The sequence below is a fragment of the Orcinus orca genome, chromosome 6 (assembly GCF_937001465.1).
Source record: "Orcinus orca chromosome 6, mOrcOrc1.1, whole genome shotgun sequence".
Classification (NCBI taxonomy): Eukaryota; Metazoa; Chordata; class Mammalia; order Artiodactyla; family Delphinidae; genus Orcinus; species Orcinus orca.
This window is the reverse complement of record NC_064564.1, coordinates 82,062,720-82,082,336: the sequence shown is the minus strand read 5'-3', so window position 1 is coordinate 82,082,336 and position 19,617 is coordinate 82,062,720. Positions and strand designations below refer to the sequence as shown.

The 19,617-nt window shown below is 43.0% G+C and overlaps 2 protein-coding genes across 2 annotated transcripts in view; one reads left to right on the top strand and one right to left on the bottom strand.

Annotated features, from left to right (window-relative positions):
• TLE1 (TLE family member 1, transcriptional corepressor) overlaps positions 1 to 19,617 on the top strand; it is a 511,226-nt gene that overhangs the window by 284,380 nt on the left and 207,229 nt on the right. The window lies entirely within an intron of this gene.
• Positions 1 to 19,617, bottom strand: part of LOC101281028 (spermatogenesis-associated protein 31D4) — a 218,275-nt gene that overhangs the window by 81,606 nt on the left and 117,052 nt on the right. Inside the window, exon 4 of the mRNA XM_033404785.2 lies at positions 3,583 to 3,724. The gene's annotated coding sequence lies outside the window, so the exon portion shown is untranslated. The remainder of the gene's footprint in view (positions 1 to 3,582; positions 3,725 to 19,617) is intronic.

Below are 19,617 nucleotides of genomic sequence, written 5' to 3'. Positions count from 1 at the left end.
ACCTCTATCTTCATAAGATATTGTTTCTTTTCTTTCAAATTTCTACTCTTTATTTACTAAATGGTATGCTTATAGGCATAAAAGCTAAAATCAGGTGACTTTAGCAAATAAGCAAAAACAAAAAAAATCATGCTCCTCTAATGTCAGCTCTTTTAAAATCTCTGCTTTAACTCTGTATTCTGTCCTCACAGTGGTCCACAGGGCTATGTCAGTCCTTTGATAACAGCTGCCTAGTGCTTCACACTCATTAGGCACCAGTCACTTTCCCTTACCTCATGTAATCCTCCCAACAGCCTTATGAAGAGTAGGTATCACTCTTATCCATATTGTGCATGTGCAAAAATGGAAAGTTGGGGAAATAACTTGCCCGAAGTCACACACCCACTGGTGACAAGGGATAGACTTGACCACAGGTCATCTGACTTCACAGCTGATGCACTCCAATGCCCAGAGCAGTGTTCCCAGCATCAGGTCTTGAACTGGGGCCAAGCAGTAAGGGTAAGTTCACTGTCTGTTGTAAAAGGAAGAAACAAAGCCCCCAACGTCCAGTATAGTGACATTTTACATAGAAATTGCTTTATTAAAGAATGGTTCTTTATGGGATTATGTCTTACTTTTCCTTTATATCATATTGTCCTTATCTTATGGAATGAGGAAATTGAAGTTGGTAGTTACTTTCTTCACAACGCCCTACTTACAAAACAAAAAACCCCAAAAGTTGGCATCTGGTGTCAGTTTTTAATTTAAAAATTTTGTTTTCATTCCCAGAAATTAAAAATCTAAAATTTCCTACTAGATGAGAAAATATCTTCCTTCATGTAAGGCACATGTTTATCTTCTGTTGTCCACATGACTAGCCATTGTCATCTTGAACTTTCAATTTTTCATACCCTAATTTTTAAGTGCTGTCACCTCTCTTCCCCACACTTGGACCCCAAATTAAATGCACTTACATTTACAGGAGGAGAGTAAGAGATAATCTAATAGCTTTCTTCTGCTGTGGTTTTCACAAGAGTGAAAATTCCAGCCTTTTCTTATCATAACTGGCTGGAAACACTCCATGTCGGAGATGTCAAGTCAAAACAATGTGGGGGGAAAAAAGCCCACTTTGCTCTCAGAACGACACAGTTCTTCTATAGAAAATACATTCTTAAAAGCTGTTTGCAATATCCTACATTAATTTCCTCTGGTATGGCATCTCACACAAAGGGGTCTTATAAATGGATTAAATGTGGTTGGGTGCAAAAGCACAGTAAGCCCTCTGTCAGATGCTCTGGAGGGTGGACGCCACAAACAGGGGCCTCCTTCATCAGGGTTCCCTGCAAATAGCTGACTTGAAATTTTGTGACCAGTAATAACCTCCTTAAAAATAAACCACTTATGCCATCTGCTTAACAGTGCCCTATAAATTAGACCAAGAATGCATGGCTTTTCTTCCCTGGCAAATGCCTTCCAAGTGGACAAAAGTATAAACAGAGGGAGGAAGCAGGGTTGGGCCGTGCTCGCTCTTTCAGTGCCATCAACGTGGACCACCATCGTGTGGCCTCAGCACAAATAAGTTTGGGACGGGAGAGAGCAGACCCCACCTCTTTGTTTCCAAGACCAAACAAATGAAGGTTGGAAGGGGTTAGGTTAGAATGAGCAGGTGGACGAGCTAGAATGAGCCCTCAGAGCTGGAATGGCCAAAGAGGGTGTTGGTTGTAGTCCAGACTTTGATTGCTGAGCCAATTGACACATGGACGCAAGAGTGGAAGAGGGATCAAACTTATTTTTAATATCTAACAGATATGTATTAGAAATAATTACTTGGACCGGAGTCCAGTATGGTTTCTACATCTTCCCTTAAAATGTAGACTTAGACCAACAAGGGATTAATCTCCAAAATATACAAACAGCTCATGCAGCTCAATATCAAAAAAAAGACCCAATCAAAAAATGGGTGGAAGAGCTAAATAGACATTTCTCCAAAGAAGACATACAGATGACTAAAAAGCACATGAAAAGATGCTCAACATCACTAATTATCAGAGAAATGCAAATCAAAACTACAATGAGGTATCACCTCACACCAGTCAGAATGGCCATCATCAAAAAATTTACAAATAATAAATGCTGGAGAGGGTGTGGTGAAAAGGGAACCCTCCTACACTGTTGGTGGGAATGTAATGGAGGTTCCTTAAAAAACTGAAAATAGAGCTACCATATGATCCAGGAATCCCACTCCTGGGCATATACCTGGAGAAGACCGTAATTCGAAAGGATACATGCACTCCGATGATCATTGCAGCACAATTTACAATAGCCAGGACATGGAAGCAACCTAAATGTCCACTGACAGAAGAATAGATAAAGAAGATGTGATACATATATACAATGGAATATTACTCGACCATAAAAAAGAATGAAATAATGCCATTTGCAGCAACATGGATGGAACCTGGAGATTATCATACTAAGTGAAGTAAGTCAGACTGAGAAAGACAAATATCATATGATATCACTTATATGTGGAATCTAAAAAAAGGGTACAAATGAACTTATCTACAAGACAGAAATAGAGTTATAGATATAGAAAACAAACTTATGATTACCAGGAGGTAAGGTGGGGGGCAGGGATAAACTGGGAGATTGGGATTGACATATACACACCACTATATATAAAATAGATAACTAATAAGGACCTACTGTATAGCACAGGGAACTCTACTCAATACTTGGTAATGGCCTCTATGGAAAAAGAATCTAAAAAAAGAGTGGATATATGTATATGTATAACTGATTCACTTTGCTGTACACCTGAAACTAACACAACATTGTAAATCAACTATACCCCAATAAAAAAAAAAGTTTTTTAATGCAGACTTAGGTAAATCTGCTAGGGGAGAGTGAGATTTGCAGAGCAATAGTTATCTAACCTAACTCGCATCCACAGAGATGTGGTAGAACTTGGATCCACTGAGATCACACGAGAAACTGGCCACACGTGAGCAGCAAATTCATCAACTAATTCTCGCAGCCAAGTGACGTGGACTGGCAGATGGGGGACTCTCATCATCTCACATTTCCTCTCTCAGTGGGGAGAGCCCGGGAGACGGTGAGAGGAGACTGCCATTTCTATCCAATGCCCCTCAAAGAGGAAAGTTCTTGCGAAGGGTGAGGCAGGCATGGGGAGAAAGGAACAAGGAAGAAATTGCAGCATGTTGAGCCCAGAGGATCATTCCAGCAAGATCATAGTTTCTGTAAAGCAACAACTTCAAAATTCCTCCAAACTCAAAAAAGCTTGTTTGGGCCCCGCCCCCCCCAGCTCAGATCATAAGATAAACAGTTTTGTCTGACACTTATTCTATAAGTGCTGTGTCTTGAATCACAGAGTTATATAGTTTTAGTTGGCATTTCCTTAGTTGAGTAACACAAGCAATAGGCAAGCTAACATACAAAACTTAATTGATCCTTTCTCTTAATTTTTTTTTACTTTTCAAAATGAGGCCAAACATGACAACAACAGTGGAAAGAAAAAATTCTCAAGAAGAAAGCTCTAAGCTCAGGAAATGAGAAAATGAAAAGAAAAATTCTTGTACTTACACCAAATAAACCACATTACACTGGGTGCCATCCAAGCCAAGATTTTTCTCCAGGAAAGTGCAAACAAGCTCATTTGAATTAAAGTCGTCATTCTTCTCCCAGTCAGCAGTCAGTGTCCCAGAAGGTCAGTCTCCATTATGTCCTGAAGTACCAAGAGAAGGATGTTCTACTGCTGGTTCCAGCTGGCTGCATTCTCTCCGAGAGCAGACTTCTCAAAGGAGTGCATTACACTCTTTTGTGTGTGTGTGTGTGTGTGTGTGTGTGTGTGTGTGTGTGTGGGTGGGTGGGTGGAAGGAGCCAGAAGCAGCATTCAGGAGCACCCAGGGAGCATTTTGGGTCCTAGTCCTGAAGGGTAGAGTGAACAGCAGACCGTCACTCCGTGGACAAGCTTCTGGTTGTGTGAGAGGCGGGCTGCAAGCCTGTTTTCAACCTCCTCTCCTTCCTCTCAGGCATACTCAGCTCTCCTTCAGACAAGAAAGGGGAAAGAAAGCAGACTAACACTGAACCAGGCAAGAGGTGTACTTTGCATAAAAGAAGGAAGACAGAATTCCAGCTACTCCCAAATCCCAGCATTATCTGTTGTTCTTCCTTTCAGAAGATCATTCAAGGCAAAGTTGGGAGTTGCTGATTAGAAAATAAATATGTCAATGTGCATATATATAATGGAATACTATTCGTCCATAAAAAAAGAATGAAATAATGCCATTTGCAGCAACATGTATGGACCTAGAGATTGTTATACTGAGTGAAGTCAGACAGAGAAAGACAAATATCATATGATATCACTTATATGGGGAATCTAAAATATGATACAAATCAACTTATTTACAAAACAGAAACAGACTCACAGACATAGAAAACAAACTTATGGTTACCAAAGTGGGAAGGGGGGATAAATTAGGAGTTTGGGATTAGCAGATACAAACTACCATATATATAAATAGATAAACAATAAGGTCCCACTGTATTGCACAGGAAACTCTATTCAATATCTTATAATAAACTATAATAAAAAAAAAAGAAAATATAAATTTCAGGATACACTAGTGGTTACCAGTGGGGAGAGGGCAGGGGTGAGGGGCACGGTTGGGGGTAAGGCAGGGCAATAAGAGGTACAAACTACTATGCAGAAAATAAATAAGCTACAAGGATATATGATACCGCACAGGGAATATAGTCAATATTTTATAATAACTATAAATAAAGTATAACCTTTAAAAGTTGTGAATCACTATGTTGATACACCTGAAACTTATATAATACTGTAAATCAACTATACCTCAATAAAAAAGAAAACATATTATATAAATGTCAGGATGTTGAGAAAAACGTATGTAGTTGGAGACGGAATAGATGTGAAGCAGAGTTCTTTGGATACTTGTCTCAGCTAAATGCAAACTCAAACTCTTCAGTGTTGCACTTGGTCCTCATCTAGTGGCCTCTGGCTGACATTTTGGCACTTCTGGGCTTTATCGTACTACAGATATTTATTTAGGTAGTTGGGCCTCAATCCTCTTCAAATGGTTATTTAAAAAACAAACAAAAAAAAAAGTCTTGGGCTTCCCTGGTGGCGCAGTGGTTGAGAGTCTGTCTGCCGATGCAGGGGACACGGGTTCGTGCCCCAGTCCGGGAAGATCCCACATGCCGCGGAGCAGCTGGGCCCATGAGCCATGGCCACTGAGCCTGCGCGTCCAGAGCCTGTGCTCCGCAACGGGAGAGGCCACAACAGTGAGAGGCCCACATACCGCAAAAAAAAAAAAAAAAAAAAAAGTCTCATTTCATCCAGTTACAGAACCACAACTGCAGGAAAACGCAGATTGTCTGGAAGCCTAATTGTGTTTTCCTCAAACTCATCACATGTTAACTGCCACCCTAACACCCACCCTTTTTGTTGTTTTCCAATAACTTATTCAGACATATTTTCCCTGGGACCCACAGTGAATACATCCCTTACAAACCTAGAAATCAACTACTCCTGAAAATTTCTCAAGGCAACATTCTTCCGGTTCCAACTGTCATATAACAAACTCCTATTATAAGCAAGGCATTCCATTATGTGCTTCGCAGAATACAAAAACATGCCAGTCCTGCGTTTTAGTTATCTATTGCTGCACAACACATTACTCCAAAACTTAGTCACTTGTTACCGCATAGTTCCTGTGGCTCAGGAATGGAGAAGAGGCTTACCTGGGTGGTTCTAGCTCAAGGTCACTCACAAGACTGCAAATCAAGGTGTCTGCAGGAGCTGCAGTCACTTCTAAGTTCAGCTCAGTGGAGGATCCACTTACAAGCTCACTCACAGGTGCCTTTCCACAGGGCTGGCTCCGCGCTTCTCCATGTGGTCTCTCATCCTCCAGGGCCTCCCTGCCTGGACAGCCCAGGATAGCCTGAGCTTGTTTACTTTACTGGAGGGGACCCCTTCCAGGGCCCGAGAGTGGGCTCTTGTCTAACACTCGTAAGTGAATTGTCCGAGGAGACACATGTACTGACAAAACAAAAGACTTTACTGAAAAGGGGCACTGGAGTGGATAGCAGCAGAGTAACAGAACCGAAGAGAACTGCTCTGCCTCGCGGTTCACCGTCTCAGGTTTTACGGAGATGGGGCTGGTTTCCAGGATGTCTCTGGCCAATCATCTTGCTCGTGCCCATATTTGGTCCAACCCAGGGCCCTTCCGGGTGGCCCGCGCATGCCCCAGTCAAGATGGATTCCAGCGTAAAGGTTCCTGGGAGGTTGGCAGGACATTATGGGCTGGCGTGGCGACTCCTCCCACCTTTTGGCTCCTCCCGAATTCTTCCGGCTGGTTTTCGCGGCAGCTTGTCAGTTTCCTGTGCCTTATTGGGACCTCGTGTTGTGAGACAGTTTATGGACGTGATTATTTTCATGCCTGGCCAGAGCCGGCGGTTTCAGTCCACAGTTCCCTAACATTTACATAGAGGTCAGGCTGGGCGGGAGGAGTGATGAGGGAGGAAGAGAAGGGAGAGAAGGAGTGACAGGAGTGAGAGAAGAAGGAGGGAGGCAAGATAAGCAAGAGAATATGACCAAGATGGATGCCAGCCATTTTATAACTTTATCTTGGAATTGATATCCCATTGCTTCTGCTACAGAAGTCAGTCTTTTTTTTTTTTTTTTTGTGGTACGCGGGCCTCTCACTGTTGTGGCCTCTCCCGTTGCGGAGCACAGGCTCCGGACGCGCAGGCTCAGCGGCCATGGCTCACGGGCCCAGCCGCTCCGCGGCATGTGGGATCCTCCCGGACCGGGGCACAAACCCGCGTCCCCTGCATCGGCAGGCGGACTCTTAACCACTGCGCCACCAGGGAAGCCCAGAAGTTAAGTCTTATTAGACCAACTCACACTCAAGAGGAGGGAAACAAATGGTGATCACTGGGGGCCGTTTTAGAGGCTGCCTACCACACCCTGCCAGGCTCTGCATCATGGACAAACACACATACAGTTACAGCAGACGCAAAGAAGTTTGACAAAGGTAGAATGGAAATGCTCCAAGGCAGTAGGAAAAGGAGAACTTAATTTCATCTGGGGGATGCTGGAAAGGCTTCTTGAAGAAAGCAAAATTTGAGCTAGGTCTCAAATAAACCTCAAAAAACGTCATTTCAGGCAGCTGGGACAGCTAGACCAAGTGGCCTGGGAACTGAGCAAGCATCAGAGTCACCTGGAGGGCTTGTTAAACTGCAGATGGATGAGACCCACTTTCAGAGTTTCTAATTCAGTAAGTGGTGGAGGAGGGGCTTGATCATTTGCATTTCAGGTGATGCTGATACCCTAGGTCCAGAGACCACACTTTGAGAAACTCTGGCTTGAGTAAAGGCTGGGAAATGGAGCTTTTTTCGAAAGTAACAAATAGATCTTTTTATTTGTCAATTTTGTTTGATTCAATCAGTTTCAAGATCCTCTTAGAATCAGTGGAAATGAAAGGTATTAGTCGGTACTTAATGAATCCCAAAACTATCCACTTTTAGAGCTGGGAGGGCTTCAGAGAATATAAAGCCATCATATTATAAATAAGGAAAGTGACGTTAAGGGATGGGCTCAAACAGATAGTGACAGTTTTCTTTAAAATCAGGTGGATTTTTGTGGCTCTCTCACTCAAGGGCTTCTGAAAGAAATAGACTAGAGCCCTCTTCCTTTGGAGTCTGAGTGCTTTCTCTGTGAAATGAACTAATGAGTTTGTGATCCACTCTCCCAGTAGAATACTCACCCTCTATAAAATGAATATGCCCATACTTTGGTAGAAGGAAGGCTGAAAGAACTCTCTGAACCTCTGGGTCCATTATTCCTTGTGCAAATGGATATATGTAACTCCTGCCTGGCTTCTGTGAAGTGAGAGGCCTTCCCCCATTTCTGCCCTCTCTTAGCCTCTGTTGTTCTTTTTCTTTCACAGGGCCCAGGTGTACAAATTTAGTTGCCAAAACTCTCTGCAACACTTGGATTTGGGGTGCTGTTTCTTTTTAACGTCTAAATAATTAGTAAAATCTAGTGCAAACTGGGGTGAATCTATCTCAACTCTTGAAATATGCTTTCTTTGGAAAGAGGGTAATGAAACCCTGCAGTTTACTGCTTGCAATGTGCACACAATCAGCTCGGTGCCTTTGTTCTGTCGTCTGAGTTTTTGTCATCTTTTATTTGACCGTACTTAGAGAAACAGTATGAAGACATTTAAAAGAAGCCCAAGGGAATCTCATTTGCACATTCAAACAAGTGGTTTTTTTGTTTTGTTTTGTTTTTTTGCGGTACACGGGCCTCTCACTGTTGTGGCCTCTCCCGTTGCGGAGCACAGGCTCCGGACACGCAGGCTCAGCGGCCATGGCTCACAGGCCTAGCCGCTCCGTGGCATGTGGGATCTTCCCGGACTGGGGCACGAACCCGTGTCCCCTGCATGGGCAGGCGGACTCTCAACCACTGGGCCACCAGGGAAGCCCAAAACAAGTGTTTTTTTTATCATTATTCCCCTACCCCTGACTTCCTTTACTCTCACTCTTCCCCCAGTTTATGGCCCTCCACTCCACTCTGACATACATTCTTGCTCCAGAAGCAGAAACAAAGATGCTAAAGGTAACCAAAGTGTAACCCTCTTTGCACTTGTGATTTTTGCACTTGCTTCAGCACAGGTGTCTCTTGAATTGTGACATTCTGAGAAGTCCTAGAGCTCACCAACCACACTTCCTCCCAAGGATAGGACCTATCCTGTGCTGTAACCTTGAATGAGAAGGTAATCTACAAACAGACAGAGGTTAGCCAAAACCTCACTGCAGCTTCACTCACACTCAAACCTGGTTTCTGAGCATAAGTTGGTTAACTGGCATCAGAGGATGCTATGTAGCTCATGTCTTCTTGCAAAGCTGAGAGGTGAGAATGGCAAACCGTAAATCCATTTTATTCGTTGCCTTTACCAATTCAACCACAAATTGCTTCCCCTTCTCCCACTGAGCACCGTTTAATGACCTCTGTCAGGTATACAATGGAAGCAGTCAACTGCAGAGGCAGAAAGAACACATCTCGTGAGCAAGCACACAGGTCTTCCCCACTTCCCAAGTCTTTGGGCTTGGCTAAGTTATTTAACATCTCCAGGCCTCAGGTTCCCCATTTGGACCTTGATTTCCTTACCTGAAATGGTGGTGGTGAAATGGAGTTGTGAAGATCACGGCCTCCATGTGAAAAGTCTCACTATCTGTGTATACCTTAGTCACCTGATACTAGCCCTGGATGACAGCAGGTATTCAATAAACGGCAGTCATGATGGACTGGGCAGTAAATTAAACACATGCTTTTTCTCCCAAAGAAGCTCACAGTCTTCATATACGTTGTTAATGGTGTTAAAAACAAGACAGCAGGCCCAAAATGGAGTGGCTTATGCTAACCCCACATCGCCAAACCAAGACTCAATTACAGTTTTGACCCCTCCCAGAGACGGAACCTTAAACCAGTCAATCAGGAATCACCTAATCAGCACTAGTGAGGTCACCTGCCTGACAAATGCCTGCCATCCACTAAAGGAAAGTGGCCTGGCCACAGCCCGTCCACTTTTTGCTCATGTAACGTCCTTGTTCCTGCTCCCGTCTGCCTACAAAAGTCCTTCACTATGTTCAGCTCCTCGGAGCTCCTTTCTATCTGCTAGATTGGATGCTGCCTGATTCATGGATTCTTGAATAAAGCCAATTAGATTTTTAAAATTTTCTTGTTTGAATTTTGTTTTTTAATACTGGTTTGATTTGGGTTTTTACTGGCTCAGAACCACATCTGTGTATCATACTCTCAATTTCAGGTAAACTAGAGAAATCCGAATTTACCTGAACGTTACACCAGAGTCAGCCTCTGACTGAAAACTTCTATGTTGCCCTGAAATACCCAATGTGTTTTTCCCAACCAATATCAAGTTATTAACAACAACGTTCTTTTCTAAGTCATTAGTCAGGAACTGTCAGAAAGGAATCACTCCTTGTATCTTCCGGGAGTTGATAGAAAAAAAGAATTAAAAAATGTTGAAGGCTGAAGCATCAGCCACTGACATGAATTCATCTGAAACAAAGATGACTTTAAAAAAAAAAAAATCTGTGCTGCACATAGACAAGGAAAGAAAGACACTTTGGCTGCAAAATCCCCCCCATCTTCTCTGGGGAGGCTCATGCCTCCGCCTGCTGTTCATCAATCAGCCTTGATTTTGATGGGGCGATTTTTAGTCAGCTGCCTTGATCATTTTGGCACAGACAAAAATCCTTTAAAAAAGTGTTACACTTCATCAAAGTGTATCATGAGACTTCACGGTCATTATCTCAATGGCCGCTCTGATGTGCTACAATTGGCAGAGACACAAACGGTAGGGGGTGTGTGAGAAGAAAGCCAGCATTTCGTGTGGAAAGCTGGCAAGCCTCGCCAAGCTTCTGTCAACAACTCGGCGGTCTGATCCGATGCACTGAGCGTGCTGATGATGCTCTTGTTTCTGGAGGAAGTAAACAAGAAAATGAATTCCACCGTGCAACACAGCCTCTTTGTATCTCCAACATGGTGTGACTGGACTGGGGCCAGCCGCGTTGAAAGTTTGGCCATTTATGTCATCAGGGCCCCGGTACTGATGGAGGCTTTGATTACGAGTTGGACCAGCTCTAAGACCCTTCAGGGGCAGCCACGCAGCAAATAAAGGCATTGATTGGTTGTTGGGTCAATTTAGCCATAAGGGTACAGAGCATGGCTCTTTTGAAAAGCCTAATGGATTAGCTACACAACCAGTCCCACTGTGGGCCTTATTTTTCAAGTAACTTCAGGACGGTTTTCCAGCTTGGCAGGGAACAAACTCTTCCTCCAGAGCAAGTTCAGAGCTGTTCTTGTTATCAATAGTGGGCTCAAAGGATTAGACACAGCGGGCTTCACAATTTCATGAAAACAGCTGTTGAAACAACAATTAAGGCAAACAATAGTTTGCATGGACAACTATTAATTATGTAAAGTTATGCAGAAAGTGGAATACGCTTTTATTCAGGGCCTTCTACAGCCGCTGAGCCACCTTCCATTCCATGGCTCTCAAGCATCAGGAAGTGGGGGCACTCGTAGGAAGCGGCTCCACTGCATGTGGGTTGAATGTAAGCAGAGCTCCAGGCTGCCAGTTTGCTGCAGAGCAAGTCATGGGGAAAATATTCAGGAAATGTATATCAGTTAAACAGGTTACCTTGGGTACCGCAGATCTTTTCATACAAACTCAGAGCTGTGTTTTCACAGGTATCTGAAATTCAATTTGAGCCTTGTGGTTGGGATCTCTACGCTTGCTTTTAAAAAAACAGAACATTTCTATAATATGTCCCCTTTCCAGCCTCACACGCCCTGAGGAATTATGAACAATAATGTTCTTTTCTAAGTCATTAGTAAGGAACTGTCAGAAAGGAATCACTCTCCGGGAATTGGTGGAGCTCCTTGTCCTTAGGACTAAGTAGATTTTCCTTCCATTAGGAGGATGGTCCAACTTAGACTCAATCACTCCATATCCACCTCCTCCCCTAGAACAGCTCATCTCTCCTTCCACTCTCTCTGCTTGCTGGGGCTTTTAAATTCATTGCTTCTCTCTTTGCAATTTCCACCCTTGACTAACAGTGCTGGGAATTGACTTACGGCCCTTCGCCTACCCTGTGTTCCACATCTCACTTTCCTCCCCGTATGGGAATCACCAAGCCAAGAAGTCCCATTAAGAAGGTTATTAACTGTACACATAAACATTGCCTCCTGCCTACAGTTAGATTTATTTCTCATCACTTCCAAGTAACTGGTTTTAACACTCTTTCCAGCATGCCCAGCACCTTTTATTTGACTATATTGTTTTAGAAAGGCCTTTGGGAATTTGGCTAATTTCATGCTGGAACTTATTAAGTGGGTTTTGACACTCTTTGATAATTCCAATAGACCATTAGTCAAGTCTCACTTCCTTCAGGGAAAGAATGAAAGCTTCATTAGTCTTAGGGTCTCTATTCTAAACATGTCACCTGAATTTAGTAGTGCATCTGTGCTGAAATGCAATTGACTTTGTGATTGAATAGAACTTTGAAACTACAAGAAAGCTGTCACTGGCTATCATCAGTAAGAGAGCACCTGCCTTTTTCTGAAATTCTCATGAGATTCACCTGTGCATTTTGAAACAATTCAGTGAATTTAATTTTCTGACCTGTGAATGTTAATAAAATAAACTGCACACACACATATCCACACAAGTTCTCTCTAAAGTACTTGGTTTAGTCCTTTCTTCCACCCAGGACACGAGAATTCAGAATAATCTCCTTCCCTCCTACAGATAGTTTAAAAATCTTGAGAGATCCTATCTCTAGAAGGCCCCAGAACATAATTGAGTGTGCAAATGAAATTCATTACTAGGGTCACAAACAATAATCCAATTAACATGTATTTGCGTAATGCCTTTAAAATCATTCTAAACCCAAAACCACATTCATCTTTGAAGTATAACGCAAAACAAGTACCATATCCCAGCATACTCCAGTTCACACTTTGCACTGGAGAGTACGAAACAGCATCAAGATTGCAAAAGCAATAATTCCAGTTATCCAGATGTGATTTTCAATCATTCTAAGAAATGTTTTTTTGTTTTTTTTTTTTAGCAGTTCTTATTCCATGGCACCACTCACAGCTCTCACGCTGGCGCGGTGCTTACATCTCTTCATTATTAATTCAGCTCATGGAGCTTAATTGGACAAGGCTAGAGCGAATTTGACAAACATCACAGCAGCAGAAAAAGCAATCACTCTTTCAAGATGAAAATTTGTTTGATGTCTTACTGTGTAACTCATTTACGCTCCTCAGGAGTCATGTGACCTGAATGTTAATCAGCCATTGATTGGTTTCTCTCCTTGGACAGTCACGTGACTCGAATATTAATGGGCTGGCACTCAGTAGCTGTACTGTTAGGCAACCTTGTGATTGGCTGCCAGGTTAAGATACGGAGATAAGTGGGTGCTTGATGAGCACTTGACAGAACTTCACAGAAAATTAAGGCCCTAAAATAGCATGAGAAAGTCTTGTCAAATCAAGCATGATTATCATTGAATGCTTAAGGAATTCATCATCTGCATGAAATTGATACACTTCAGCACCAGCAGGCCCTGTAGTCAGCAGGGACTCATCAGATCTTTATTTATATGTGTTCACCAAATCACATTAATTCTGAGAGCTAAAACATGCTAAGGATGAAGGTTATTTTCTGTTCAATCTAATTTATCTATGACAATAATCATCACTAATAATGTGTCAAATTGGATTGCAGTCATTTTATGCATGCATGCTGATTTGGAAAATAGTGTTAAACCATCCCGCGGTAATTAACAACTGGTAAAGGTATGCCGGGCCTGAAGTAATCAGCATATCTAGATGGAAAATTAAGTTTTATAGAATGGATTTATAGATACATATCCTTACTCAATTCGGAATATAAACTATTCCTGGTAAAAGCCGACATCATTTTTATAACACCATTAAGACCAATAACCATTGAGGGACTTGCATCCTTAATTTGCTCCATCCTTCATTTTTTTCTCTCATTTTCTGTGGTTAACTTTCTAATAGGTGTCACTTCCTTCTTGGCAAGTCCTCATTTTAGCGGGTTTGGTAGGGCTAAGAGATGAATGAATATGCATCGGTTTAAGTGTTAATCATGGATGAAGGACAGGGCATCATACCTCTTAATACACAAAGCTTTATAATTATTGGCGGGGGTTGGGAGGTGGGCACTGGGGAGAATACAAAGAGGGGGGTGGGGACAGACTTTGGCCTTTTGGTGTTTCTCTATTATTTCTCCTCACAAAGGGACAATAGGAAATTTTGCAGATTAACTCATAAGGGATTAATGTTTCTTGGGGAATCACTTAAGCCTAAATTGCTTTTGTGGAAATAACTTTTACGGAACACAAGTTGTGTCGTTGTTGTTGTTTTAAATAACCTCCTGGTTTATAGGACATTTTGGGAGGAATGGAGTATTGGGAGTAAGGAAATCTTAAAGAAATGTTTAGACTCTTTGGTGAGTGTGGCTAAAATGTTTGAGAGGAGCATTACACTTTGAAAAGAAGAGCGAAATAAATGTTGTTTCTTTCCCACCGCTGCCCCTACCCCCCATCTTAATCTTCTAAGCAACCAGGACTGCCCCTACTCTCTCCCCCTCGCTCAGGAGGTCTCTTTATTGATTAAATGAATCTGCTCCAAAGACTGGCTCCCAGGCTCTTTGATCTAATCCGATCTGATTTTATCCTATCGCTTCAGCAGGACATCGGGGAATTAACAATAAGCAGCTTTACCACAAGTGTTTAATAACTCAACACAATCTCCTTATGGCTCCGAGCTGCTCAAGTCCCATCCAGTCCACAGCAAACAGTGTAGCAGATTGGCCATCCCCCCCACCCCCGCCCGAACCTGAGGAATTTTCATGCACTATGAAACTAATCGCTTCAAGTTCCTTCATAAATCACACAAAGCAGATTTTAGCATCTTAACAAATTGGGGAAAAAAAAAAAAGAGCCAACCAGTAGAGTGGGGTGGGAGTGGCAGAGAGGACGGGCCCTCCGGCTAAAAGCGGGTGGGAAACAGGCAGGCGCTCCAGTACTGCAGCGGGGGAAGGGGGCAGATGTAAAATAACTTCTGTCTTCTCAAGCAATATGTTTCTCATCTCCTTAAATTTTAACATGAATGAAATTATTTGGGCAGGCTCAAACCTAACAGTGCTCCAAGCTCACAGTGACCTTATTTTTTTTTTTTTCCTGCTGTGATGGAAACGATGTGGTTTCAACAACAGGCCTCTTGTTATTGTTCCTGTGACAGCCCTTGAAGTATGCAAGAAGCACACATTTAAACAAGGATTGTGCGTCCTGCGTGGTGCCGACAGCCGAGATGTTAGGCTGAAATGGTATGTCCCCTGGCTTTCAAACCAGCATACACGCATAAAGGGGCGTCTTAAATGATCACTTAATTACAAGACGCCATTCTTGAAATGCTTTTTTTTCTTTTCCACTCAGGGCTGTCCGTATGTATATCCCTATCTCTAAATTGCAGCGGTAGAACTGAGTAATATCTTAGTCCCCTCCAAAACAAAAAAAAAGCATCATATCGCAAGCACAGATAGTAAAGGTGATTCTCTCCTTTTGTAAGGCAGAATTTTTTTTTTTTTTTTTTTTGCGGTACACGGGCCTCTCACTGCTGTGGCCCCTCCCGTCGCGGAGCACAGGCTCCGGACGCGCAGGCCCAGCGGCCATGGCCCACGGGCCCCGCCACCCCGCGGCACGCACCCGCGTCCCCTGCATCGGCAGGCGGACTCCCAACCACTGCGGCACCAGGAGCCCTGTAAGGCAGAAATTTTGATTCAAGCGCTCACCCTTATGCCACAACAGACAGAGCTTGTGAGGAACTGCGAGGCGAAACGGGCTTGTGAAAGCTGCCGGATTATTAGTGCCATGGGGAAAATATCACTCTAGCATTAATCAGAAATAAAACATCTCTCAGGTGCTCTATTTAATACCTACCGTACATCAGAATTACCCATAAAAACATGTTTCATAACAGAGAAACAGCCATAGCGCTCCACCTGTCACTGTTCTCTCCATTACCCTGGCAGTTCTGCGATTTCTCGCTACATCAGCAGAGTAACAAAGTGCCCTCTAACTGAACATCTGGGGGCAGGAGGAATTTTATGACTCAGGTTCAGGCCAGATTACTATTACTATGGTGAAATCTTTTTCCGTATCCCCAGGGAGCAGGGTACTAACAAATTCACTCAGATACGGCTGGATGCTTCATTATTGCTTTCCTAAATACAAACATTTATTTTTATATCCTTCTCCATCCACATCCATTCATCAGTATTTATCCAGATTTTCCCACCATTATATGAGTTCAACACTTTCAGACACCCCCGTTCCCAAAAAATGTCTACTCCGATTTCGTGATTTACTCAATATGGAATGGAACACTAGCATGAATAGTGTTATTTTTTCCTCTTTGGAAATGACTTTTGCCTTACTTTTTTTTTTCCAGATAAAACTATGTCATAACAGAAAAATCCCTGTGAAGTTCTCCAAAGAACTCTCTGCTGCTTCCAGACCCTGGAACTATAATTATGCCTTGCATAATTAAAACAGAAAGAACATCCCCTGGCAACTGTGAGCCCCCCTGTTTACATCACAAAGAGGTAGCAAAATGTACTCTGGAAGGTTCCCGCCAAAGTAATTGAGAGGGCTGCCTGAGCCCAGCGCTGCTTTCTAAATATTGTCCATGGGTTAGGAACCGGAGGACGTGCCAGAGGCCTATTGACTCTTCCTGCCTGGGCATGATGTCACGGAGTTCAGTGACTTTGGGGGCTGGTGTTGACTGAAGTCTTATGGCACGTTTAGCCCAAGTGCTTCTACTGGGGAGCTTCAGACCTGTCACACGCCACTACGTGGTGGCCTTCATATGTCCTGAATCCCTGAACTCACACACAAAGGTTCAGAGCATTAGGCCACGGTGTAAACACATTCTTGACATCGAGGACTACAAACAGGATTCTTCTGCTTGCAGTTCAGTCAGTTCACAAGCTCGTCTTCCTTTGGAGCTTTCTTTGTAGGTTGCTGCAGTTGGAATATGAAAAGAGAGACACAGACACACAGAGAAAGACAGAGAGACAGAGGGAGAAAGAAAAAGAAAAGGCACTGAGGAAAAAGGAAAAAACAAAACAAAACAAAACCAAAGCCACAAGTTGAAAAAAAAAATCCCTATAAAATAGAATTGCATTATGTTTTTGTGTATTTTTGAAATGTAGCCAAACTAAACCATTACATGAGGATTTTGTTTCACAGAGTCTGCAAACTATTCAGTGCTAACCCACTACACCAAGAATGTGATGCCAACCAAAATATGTCAAGATCAGTAGTGCTCAATAAAATCTCAAAACCAAATGACATGCAAGCTGTATTTCATGATTAGAGCGCTTCCTTATGTCAAGGAACATACATATTAACTTGTTTAAACACAGCGATGGGCTGTCACTCTGTTTGTCAAAAGCAGAGGAAGGAGAATCTAGTGCTTCCCAATCCCATCCAGATGATGCTTCACACTTTCTATCTTCCTGGCAGACAGCACAGACCCCATCCAATTAATCTTTACATCTGAGAGAGGAGGAACTGAAGGAGAGAAGGAGGGAGAGAAAGAAGGGGAGAGGGAGAGAGACCACTTCCCACTTTACCAAGCAGGGCAGTAAAAGCAGGGTTTGCCATTGCTTTGCTCAAGGCCCTGATACAAATAGAGAGCTGGGATTAGAAGAAAAAATGCTTACTTTTTTCTACCAACTCACCAAAATTACAAAATACAAGCACCTTGAAACTTTTTTTTTAATCCAGAGAATTAACAGTAGCATAAAGCTTTAAGGTCTACAAAGGGCTCAAATATATACATATTTTCACACTGAATCCTCAGCACTGTCCTAGCCATTTATATATTATTATTCCCATTTTACAAAAGAGAAGCCCAAGTCTCAGAGATGTAGTGACACACCCAAGCAGCTCCTCCAGGACCAAGGAAAACTAGAGCAGGACGCCTCTGTTTCAGGCCTCTGAACGAAATGGGAACAACACAAAACACGGCATCCCTTTCTGCACCAAAATGTGTGAGTTTGAGCAGGATTCTAAAAATGTAGAGGAGCAATTATCTCGTTCTCTGACTGTCACCAGCAACGAGCTGCTGCGTGCTTCTACCTGGCAGTAGGATGAAAGGGAGGCTGTTCTCTCATTTACAAAATACAGTAGTAAGATATGTGATTATGTTAGGAACACTTGAGGGGCCTTTTGGGTGAAAAGGAAAAACCAGAGCATGCCTCATCTGTTATTTGGGTGTTTTTTCACTTGTGTGAGCCTGGCAAACCCCCACTGATGCTGATACAGCAAAACGGGGTGCTCCCACAGCAGACTTGGAGCTAGAGCTGCTTCCATCTTCTGCACCCACCTGTCCCCCTACACCCACAGCACCCTCGTTCTCAGGGACCCTCTTGAAGCTGGGGAATCACTGCCACCTTGTACCTGCCACACAAGCCTTGGGGTTGTGGTAGAAGAGAACTGGAATTCGAACTAGTGTCTCCTCTGACATATCACAGTGTGGCTCCTTCCAGTAAGTCTGCCCTTCACACCACAGCCGGAAGGGGCCAGGGACACCGAAATGTGGTGGGAATGTCCATATTTACACCCCTGACATCCTCCTTAGCCTGATGAGACGCCCAGCCTTTCAAGATTTAGGCGCTGTGTGGCATTCTGGCTTCATTTCCTCACACTCATCCGCATGCACCTGACTCCAGTCATGCTTAACAGATGACTTCCGTTATGGGCTGAATTGCGTCCCCCTAAAAATTCCTATGTGGAAAGCCCTAACCCCCAGTACCTGAGAATGTGACTATACTTGGAGAGAGGGCCTTGAAAGAGGTAATTAAAGTAAATGAAGTCATATGAGTGGTCCCTAATCCAACATGACTAGTATCCTTAGAAGAAGAAGAGATTAGGATACAGAGAAAAGACCATGTGCGGACAAAGCAAGATGGCGGCTGTCAAGGCAAGGAGAGATGCCTCAGAGGAAACCAAACCTGCTGACTCCTGCACTTCCAGCCTCCAGAACTGCAAGAACATTAATTTCTATTTTTTTTTAACATCTTTATTGGAGTATAATTGCTTTAAAATGGTATGTTAGTTTCAGCTTCACAACAAAATGAATCAGTTATATATATACATATATTCCCATATCTCTTCCCGCTTGCGTCTCCCTCCCTCCCACCCTCCCTATCCCACCCCTCCAGGCGGTCGCAAAGCACCGAGCTGATCTCCCTGTGCTATGCGGCTGCTTCCCACTAGCTATCTACCTTACGTTTGGTAGTGTATATATGTCCATGCCTCTTTATCGCTTTGTCACCGTTTACCCTTCCCCCTCCCCATAGCCTCAAGTCCATTCTCTAGTAAGTCTGTGTCTTTATTCCTGTTTCACCCCTAGGTTTTTCATAACATTTTTTTTTTTTAATTCCATATATATGTGTTAGCATACGGTATTTGTCTCTCTCTTTCTGACTTACTTCACTCTGTATGACAGACTCTAGGTCTATCCACCTCATTACAAATAGCTCAATTTCGTCTCTTTTTATGGCTGAGTAATATTCCATTGTATATATGTGCCACATCTTCTTTATCCATTCATCCGATGATGGACACTTAGGTTGTTTCCATCTCCAGGCTATTGTAAGTAGAGCTGCAATGAACATTTTGGTACATGACTCTTTTTGAATTATGGTTTTCTCAGGGTATATGCCCAGTAGTGGGATTGCTGGGTCATATGGTAGTTCTATTTGTAGCTTTTTAAGGAACCTCCATACTGTTCTCCACAGTGGCTGTATCAATTAACATTCCCACCAACAGTGTAAGAGGGTTCCCTTTTCTCCACACCCTCTCCAGCATTTATTGTTTCTAGATTTTTTGATGATGGCCATTCTGACTGGTGTGAGATGATATCTCATTGTAGTTTTGATTTGCATTTCTCTA